This window comes from Cibotium barometz, chromosome 45 (genome assembly GCF_041138505.1).
Source record: "Cibotium barometz isolate CiBa-2024 chromosome 45, ASM4113850v1, whole genome shotgun sequence".
NCBI classification, from domain to species: Eukaryota; Viridiplantae; Streptophyta; class Polypodiopsida; order Cyatheales; family Cibotiaceae; genus Cibotium; species Cibotium barometz.
In genome coordinates this window covers 28,132,045-28,142,071 of record NC_141090.1, presented here as the reverse complement: position 1 = coordinate 28,142,071, position 10,027 = coordinate 28,132,045, and positions in this window count along the sequence as shown.

Here is a 10,027-nt window from a genome sequence, read left to right as displayed (position 1 = left end):
CGTACCCTAAGCATCTAGCAACACTTCCGAATGATATCCATGTTGATTGGTTGCATGAGGAAATGGAGAGAGCAGAGAGTGACGAGGGGCTGCATATCACGGCGGAAGAATGGGAGTATGCACGAGGATGCATGTCAAAGGTACATAGAAGTAATGTTTTGCATTAGTTGTAAGTGATTTGCTTTTAATATTTATTCACATTGCTTACACAATATTAATATTGCTTCTATTTTGGTCCAGTGCACTATGTTCAATGCTATATGGTGTGAAGGCAAGCATTTTCGAACACAAAGAATTGATGAAAAGAGAAATACACAAGATTGCGGTGTCATTAGTAGCTTTGAGGGAGCTAATGGAAAAATGGATGATTATTGTGGCATAATCCAAGACATATTTAGGCTTGACTTTCGTCGCTTCTTTGTGTATGTTTTGGATGTCAAATGGCAAATGAACGTGGTGGAAAAAGGGCCTGATGCAACGATAAAACGCCATGCAAGTGGATATGTAACTATTGACTCTACAAAGTTTTGGCAAACAAAGAAATATAGGCTCGTATTGCCACAACAATGTGAGCAGGTATGCATTTTTTTACTAATGTGTTTCATGTACATATATATCTAAGCTCGCGTACCCCTTGACTTTTGATATGCTAATTAATTACTGTACTGTGTGTATTTGAGTAGGTTATCTATCTACCAATGGTGCATGACATCAAATGGTGGTACGTCATCCCTATTGCACCACGTTCCAAAGTGATGTATAATACATTCACTGATATGGGGCATATGGAGGATGTAACAAGCCGCAATGAAGATGACGTCGAACATGCCATTGAAGATGTTGTGATCGATGATCAAGAAATAAGAGATGATCGTGATAATGAGGATGAGCATGCCATTTCTCATGATCATGAGAATGACCCTACCATTGAGGATGATGGTGATGTTGATGAGGATGATCAGGACATCGATACCATTATCAATGGAGTACAGAATATCGATAGTGGAATAAATTTAATCGTAGCCTTACCAATTGATCAAATGGATATTGATGTTGATCGTTTGACAAGGATGGATCTTATTGAAGATGAGATCGAACCCTAACCAATCCGTCACTGTATGTTCTAAATTGATGACATTTCTATCATCTCATATGCATGATTTATTTTTGAATATATTTCATTGTTGTAAATGCATGTAGTGGGATTGTGTAATGATGTATACTTTAATGTACTATGAGATGGTTTAAGGAAAATAGTTTTTAATTTTGTTAAGGAATTCAGTTTTTTTTCAGTTTTTCTCTGCCATGCGTGTATTAATCCGTGTACAGTGGCGTGTATTTATCCGTGTATAATAGCGAGTATTACCCCGTAAATATTATCGTGTATTTATGCGTGTATTACTGCGTGTATATAAACGCGTTTATACACGCGTTGATAAATGCAAATATACACGTAAACTTAAATGCTAAAATACACGCGCCCGATTTTATTCAAATACAAGCGCGACCATACACGCGTTCGTAATTTATCGCGTGTATGGCAGCATTGTCTTGTAGTGATTGAGATAAATTAGAAAAAACCATAAAATTTGATTTTACCTCCAAGTTTAGCTTGATTCTCACATCACATTCATATCTTATCATATCACATTCACATCTTATCACATCACATTTACATCTTATCACATCATGTTTACATCTCCTCTTATCACATTCACATCTCATCTACTCACATTGCATCCATTATCATCCCGTCACATTCATTTGGCTCTACATCACATCTTGTCACATCCACTTTTACTACTATTTTCTACTTTCGATATATCGATGGGACTTCTTTAAGTTTCTGCCAATTGATTGGCCTAGTTAAAGGTACTTTTTCTCCATGGATATTTTCATATTCTTTCTCAAATTTCTCAAGTGAAATATATTCAATATTCTTCTTTTGAGTAAAAGATTCATGGGATTTAGAAAAATCAATTGTACACATATTTTCCAATAAAATTAATAATGCTCAAAATTTCACTTTTGATAAATACTCATAATTTGAATTATGCCAAAAATTCCTCTTTTACCATTTAATTACTTGGATCTCAATTATCATGGGAATTTCTCTTTTTGCATAAAAATAAATTTACCAAAATTTACTCTTTTCTCATAATCAATTAATTATGCATAATTAGAAAAAAAATATTTCTCATGAATATGATGAAAATCATTCTTTTTGCATAGGATGTCCAATCCTAGAATATGGTAGGAAGTTTTCTTTTATCATTATGCATAAAAATAAGATATGTATTATTTTTTGAAACTTTTGCCATAGCTTCGCTGCTATTACTGATAATTCTCAATTTTTTTCTAAAGAATAAAAGCTTGTAATATGAAAATATGATAGTAGTTCCTCTTTTATGCATAAAATCAAACTATGAATTTAAATCATAATTTTAACCATAATCATAAATTAATTATGAATACTTCACTAAATTAAGCTAATTCCATTATCTTCCTTTTTCAAAATCGATAGGATAATCTATTTCTTATTTAGAATCAATCAAAGTAGTTTTTAACTACTTATAAATAATCTAAAAGAAATAACCATTATTTTTTTAACACAAAATCATAAAAATACCATTTTGTTAATCTCTAGCTTATCAAGCCTAGAGTTTAGCTTTGAATTAAGAGACTATCAATGAGAAGCATCCTTTTTCAAGGGATTTAGCCATAAAGATGGCTATTCTTTTAGAGAGAGAGATTTACTTAAGAAAGCATTATAATTTAAACATAAAGCTTAACTTAATGTTAATTAAACATTAAGAAACCTAGGAAAAGTTTGATTTGAATTAAAATAATTATTTAGAAATCTTCTAAAGCTTGAGAGGGGTTGAGAAGAGGAAAGTCATTGAGATAAATTGGAAAAAACCATAAAATTTGATTTTACCTCCAAGTTTAACTTGATTCTCTAATTGCAGTGAAGCCCCTAAATAATTATTTGGTCCCCCAAGAGGAGAAGAGCAACTCCAAGAAGTGTTGTAGAGAGAGAAAGCTTCAAGCTCTCAAGAAAGGAAAATTTAAGAGATTACATAGCAGATACGGGCTGTGCATGCCCTTGTAATCATGTAACCCCTAGATCAGTATGGTTTCTTTTGAAAGGGCACAGCCCGTATCTACTATGTAATCGTCAGTCCCTTTTCTTTTTCTAATTCAAAATCCCTGCTTTTTATTTTTTTTAAAAAAATATGATTATTTTAATATAATACTGGCATGGTATAGCTCCAAAATTTTTTTCAAATGATTGAGGGTCTATTTATAGTTGAGGTAGGCCACTAACGAAGTCCAACTGGGTTCTAGAATTTTCCAAGTTCAGTTTGACTCAATTTGGATAAGATTTGGACCAGTTTGGCTCCCTTTTTTATTTAGTTTGATCCAGGAGAGAGGAGAGATAAAAATATCACAACTTTTTTGAATTAAAAACCCTTCCACACATGTGAAAGAGGTGCCTACCTCAAGAGTCCCCCTTTCCTCACCAAGGTGTCAAAAATGCATCATTATTCCAAAATATGTCATTTTTTTATAATATCTCATAATTTTTAACTAATAAACCTTGTACTCAGTCAACTCTTCATCTTATGTGAGCATTTACTCATTTTTGGATATTTGCTTTTATTCTTTTGGATTTATCTCATTCCAACACTTGGATCAATCCAATTGGCCCATTGGAACCTTAATTGGACCATAATCCAAAAAATTCTTAAAATGTATAGCTTTAGGCTAAGGTCCCTTATACACATTTTCAATTACTTCCTAATTCACCTTGGAAAGTTCATTTTGAACTTCTGTTTCAAGGGAATCCATTTTATACACTAGGAGGATTTTTATATCCAAAGGTATCTCAATTTTGGATTATCTATCTCTAGACCAAAACAGGGTAAAACAAGATCTTTCTTCTATTTCAGAGAGGGGAATAATTTCAAGAACAGAAGGGGAGGTTCTTACACCTTTAAACCTCAAAAGCTAGAGGGAGGAATCTTACATCCTACCCCACTTAAAAAACACGAGATGTCCTCATCTCGCAGCTGGGGGATAAACTCTTTCACCTTAAGATCCAATTGATTTTGGGGTTCCTTATAGTCTGGTCAACCCACACAGAATCCTAGGATAAAGATCCCTTCTACAAGAAGAACATACAAAACTCATTTTTAGAGAACAATTCATTCAGAACATACAGAACATTCATATCCTTAACACAATAATGGTCCATCCTTGTGGCTTCTAGTTCTCATCATCTTCCCAAAAATCTCTATTTTTCTGACCTGTTTGGAGGTGTCCTTTGTGCCTGTGCCCTCGCTTTGGCTACTTTGTGTCTCATCTATGCCTTCCCTTTCTTCTCAAGACCCTCCTCTGTCTGCATGGCATCCTCCAAATCATGCCCTTCATTCTCCTCCATGAGTCGTCCCATGGCCGTTATCATCCTCATAAAGGCTGACATCATCTCCTTCCACTCATTTCTCTAGAGGTCCCATTCCATGGACTGCAACATAGGTAGTCTTGGCATGATTGGCCTCTTCTTCATCTCCTTCTAAAATGACATTTCTAGGGTCTTCAAAAAGACCCCTCCAAGCTGGAGCTGAGGTTGTGGGTCTCTCCTCACTTATGGCTCCACGATTTTCGACATGCACGATAGATTTACGCTTTTTACGTCGTCCTGAAAGAAGCTGAGATTCTCCCTCCATTTCACACACACTTAAAGACTGGGAGAGCAGAGATGACGGAGTGGATATCTGGAGGATTTGTTGTCGATATTGCTTCTAGATGCAAGGCTCATTTTCGACAAACAACATACTTCCACAATGGTTTCATGTTCAAGATAATAACGTTGTGCATTCATTCATAAATGGATAAAATAAACACAATAGAATATTCCCTCACTGACACTCGAGGCCAGTAGTCACCGCCAACTACCAATTTTTTAGGAAAAAGAACATCCCTTAATGCACAAATTTAATATCGGCCACCTCCCAAAATGAATGAAGTCCGCGGATGGCCACCAAATGTGGCACCTACCGAATTTAATCCTATATTGAACAACAGATCATCTACATATGTTCCATCATTTTTCAAAATAACAAATCTCACAAAGTGCAATGGGATTTCAATGAGATACATTGTGTGCATCTAAATGGAAGCATTGAACTCAAAAATTTTCTTCTTTGTTGTGCATGCTAGAAGTTCATTTTTTAATTCCTATTTTCGGTGGGTTTTTGACCTATCCAAATCTCTTGATTTTTTGGTGGGTTTTTTCTGCTAGATTTTATGGCCAAGGAAAAGCTTATCTTGCCAACCAATAGGCCAATCCAGATCACCTCATAGGCCGACTATCAAGAGGCTGGATAGAAATCCCAAAAATCCCACGCCTCACATACACCCCCCTTTTGAAGGGCTTGAAGTCCCTTTCAAGCCATTATTCTAGATGTACATCATCCCCAACAGGCACTATGTTGTAAAACTGCAGAACCAATGGACGTGCCATTTGAATCATTTTTCCTTGTAGCACCCATGTGCAATCTATCATGGGGCGATGTTTCCATTTCACATAGAATTCTGGCGTTCCTCGCCAGAACCATGATTTCAACATCAGTTCTGGTTCAAAAGGCGTAACGGTGGGTGTTGCACCATCTGCAAGCATTGATACATGGCGACCAAACCTGGTATCGACGGCGACAAACCTCTTGAGTAGGCCTATATGAAATGCATTATGTATGTGTACTGTTGCGGGCACCTCTATTTTGTAGGTGACTCCATTATAAGATTTGAGCACTTTGTATGGGCCATAGAAGTGATGGTTGAATTTCGGTGTGAGGTTGGCAGGTAGTGCAATGTTTTGGGCACTAACCAGGACCAAGTCTCGGGCCTCATGAAATTCGTCATCACGTCTCTTCTTGTTGGCATGTTTGACATATAGGACTTTGCTTTGTTCTAGATTCTGCTGTGCAACCCGCATTCTCTTCTGCCATTTCTGCAAAATTCCTCTGTATCTGCATCTAGGGCATGCACATCTCTTGTGAGTGGCAATGGCAAGAGGTGTATTGACCTCTTTACCGGTGGCCAGCTCAAACGGAGTGTACCCGGGTAGCACTGTGCACGGAGTTGTTAAAATGGAATTCTAAAATTTCTAGGTAGTTCGCCCAACCTTCTGATCGGCATGAACGTAATTGCGAATGTAGTCTTCTATGCCTTGATTGATTTGCTCCGTTTAACCATTTGTTTGTGGGTGATATGCTGAAGACATGCGCAATTGTGTGTCTATTAACTTGAACAGTTCTCTCCACATGTTGCTCATGAATCTGCTGTCCCAGTTTGACACAATAGCCATTGGCAGTCCATGGTATTTGAACACTTGACTAAAATATCCTCTACCACAAATATGGTGTTGTATCCATGGGACTCCTAGAGATCCACAATAAAGTCCATACTGACAATGTCCCACGGCCTTGACGGGATGGGCATGGTTTGCAATAAACCAGTCGGTTTGACTCGCTGTGCCTTCACGAGTTGATAAGTTGGGCATGTACGAACATATTCGATGACATCCTCAATCATGCGTGGCTAGAAGAAATGACGTCAAAGTTGCTCGAGCGAGCACTTCTGCCCACCATGCCCGACCAGCTTACAGTCATGGGTTTCCCAAAGTAGCATGGCTTTGAGGTCCGGGTCATTGGACACATACACCTTTTGGTGGACGTAGAATATTCCATCTTTGAATTCAAATAAACCCACGGTTGAAGTACCACTGTGCAACTCTGTGACCATGCGAATGACTGCTGCATCTAACTTCTGAGCATCTCTGATCTTGTCAAACAGCGCCCCATTTGCAACACTCACTGCATTCAACTGTAGCTTACGGCTTAGAGCATCTGGCATCAAGTTATGTTTCCCCATCTTGTGAATAATATCTATGTCAAATTTTGCGATGAAATCCTGCCATCTGCCTTGTTTTGGTGACAACTTGGGTTGCGTCTGAAAGTACTTGAGAGATATGTTATCTGTAAGAACTTTCGTGTGCTTGTCTTGCACATAATGACGCCACTTCCTAAGGCAATGAACCACTGCTTGCATTTCCTTTTCATGTGTGGTCTATTGGCATTTTACATCGCTGAACTTGTGAGACTCATATGTGACAGGGTGCCCGTCTTGTAATAAAACTCCTCCAAGGGCCCCGTCCGATGCATTCGTGTGGATCTCAAACTCCTTGTTGAACTCTGGGAGCTTAAGCATCGGGGTACTGCACATTGCGACTTTCATCTTTTCGAAAGCGCTCTTTTCTATATCTGTCCACTTAAAAGGCTTAATGCCTTTAGTTATATCAATGAGTGGGGTGGCGATTTTGCTAAAATCTTTGATAAACTTTCGACAGAATTGTGTGAAACCTACGAACTCGCAAACTTCACGCACAGTTCTGGGTGCATTCCATTTCACCACTACCTCGATCTTCTTGGGGTCTACTTGTACCCTTTTTTGATTGACCACAAAGCCTAGAAACTCCACTTCAGTGACTTCAAATTCACATTTCTCTGGCTTGGCATACAGTTTGTGATGCCGTAACATTTGGAAGACCTTTGTTAAGTGTTCTTTATGCTCACTCAAAGTCTTCGCTATATATGAGCAGATCATCTATATATATGATCAAAAACTCATCTAGATAATCTTTAAATATCATTCATCATCGTGCAAAAGATGGCCGGGGTGTTGGTTAGCCCAAACGGCAACACCAACCATTTGTAGCTTCCATACCTTGTGCGAAACGCCGTTTTCTCAATGTTGTCTTCGGCGATTCGTATCTTATAATATCCGGATCGTAAGTCGATCCGACTGAAGTACTTCGCTCCCGCCTATTGGTCTAAGAGTTCCTTCATTACTGGTATGGGGTAGCGGTTCTTGATGGTGATTTTATTGAGGTCTCTGTAATCGGTGCATAACCTAGCTGACCCGTCCTTCTTTGTGACAAACAGCACATGTGCACCATACGGCGACTTGCTGGAGCAAACCATTCCATTTTCAGCCAGTTCGTTCAACTGTACCTTGAGCTCCTTGAGCTTTGTAGCATCCATCCTATATGGAGCTTTAGCCGGAGGACTATGCCCTAGCAAGAGTTCGATTTTGTGATCCACTTATCCTTTTGGCGGTAACCCAGTTGGCAATTTTTTGGGCAAGACATCTTGGAACTCATGTAACACTTCGTGTATTTCTGCTTCACCAATTTTGCACTTCGTCTGATGTGCATTCTTGACCTTAATTACGCATAAATGTATTTGGCAGCCCTCCTTAGCTGCCCTCTCTGCGTGCTTGGCACTGCACCATTCCGGCATCTTTCCACGGCAATCTGTTACTCTTCGAGCCTTACTCGACCCTACTGCATACATTGGGGTGTCTTGGATTTTGCTTCCAATGTCCTTGTTGACTGTTTTATCCCCTGAGTGAGGACGGATGCATGGCACACTGACTCCTGTACCCTGCATATCTAGTATCATGTTATTTACACCTTTTCCTATAAAGGCGATGAGATATTTGTCGACCCAAGTGAGCCTAACATCACTTTGAAAGTAACCATGGGCACAACTATGAAATCCAATCGCGCTTTGCCTGCACGTGCACATTGTATGCCATCTTTACATTGTCATCCTGTCCTTGTGCAAGCGACACTGAGAGTTTACTGGAGTCGCACACCTTCACTCCCAGCTTCTTAGCGCATTTTGGGGTGATGAAATTATGGGTGGCTCCCATATCCAACATGATGTTTTGCTTTAGGCCATTCACATGAGCCTCGAAATACACATTTTGCACTGTCGATAACTGTGCTGCCATGCATTTTCGTATTGCCTGCACGGCACCTACCCTTGGTGGGCTATTGCCTCGTCAAGACGAGGTCTTTGTATCCTCAATCTCGGTGATCCTCAGTCGATCCATCTGTTCATAATTATCTTATTGCCCTTGGGCCTGAACGGTGGTAACTCGGCTTTGTGCAGGTCGACGCGAGGGCATTCACTGTCATAATGATTGCCCGCGCAACTTCTGCACAGGCATGTCGGGGAGGAAGAGGACGCCTTCTTGCAATATTGAAAAATCCCCTTTTATTGGTTGATTGGGGTGTTGCTCCCATAGGTTCGGGGTATGCAAGATCCACTCCCATAGGTATGCAAGATCCACTCAACCTTGCCCCGCTTGTACTTGTCCCAGAATTTTCTTCTCGGGTTTCATTGGAGGAGTTATCATTCTTGTTTTGAGGTTTGGCACCATTCCATCCCCCTGTTCCTGTTGCATTGTTTTTACTTTGCCACTTTCTGCTCTTAGTGTCGGATAGCCGTTCCGCCATTGTGAGTGCCGCCTCATAATTTTCAGGCTCCTGCTTCTCGATCTCTCTACGGGTCCAGTCACACAATCCGAGCAGGAACCCGTGTAATCTATCTATAGAATGCATATCCATAATTTGCAGCATAAGTTGCCTATATTTGTTGATATAATCTCGCAGTTTTCCATTTGCGTGTTTGAGGTTACGCCATTCATCACATACCCTGAAGACTTCATTCCGTGGTACAAAATACTCGGCCATGTCCTTGGTAAAATCATCCCACCTTGTCCATGGCCTTTTTGCCTCACCTGCCAGAAACCACATGTATGCAACCACTGATAGCAGTCGCGACACCACAGGGATCCAGTGTTCATGAGACACTTTGTTCATGGTGAGATAATCCTCTGTCTCACGGATCCACCTTGTCACCACCACAAACGAATCTCTTTGCCTAGTATACTTCTCTGGGGATAACAGTTTGTACTTCCCGTATTCCTCATGTGATGACTCTGAGTCTTGTCATTCCATCTTCTGTGTTGACGTTGGGAGGGGACCTCGACCTCATCTGTCTTGGCGACGAAGGTCAGCTGCCATCCTTCTTGTGTAGTTGCTCGACTAAGGAGGCCAATATGCCTTCTAGCCGGTTCAGTCTGTCATCTTGGTGATCTTGCCAAGTCGCCCTGG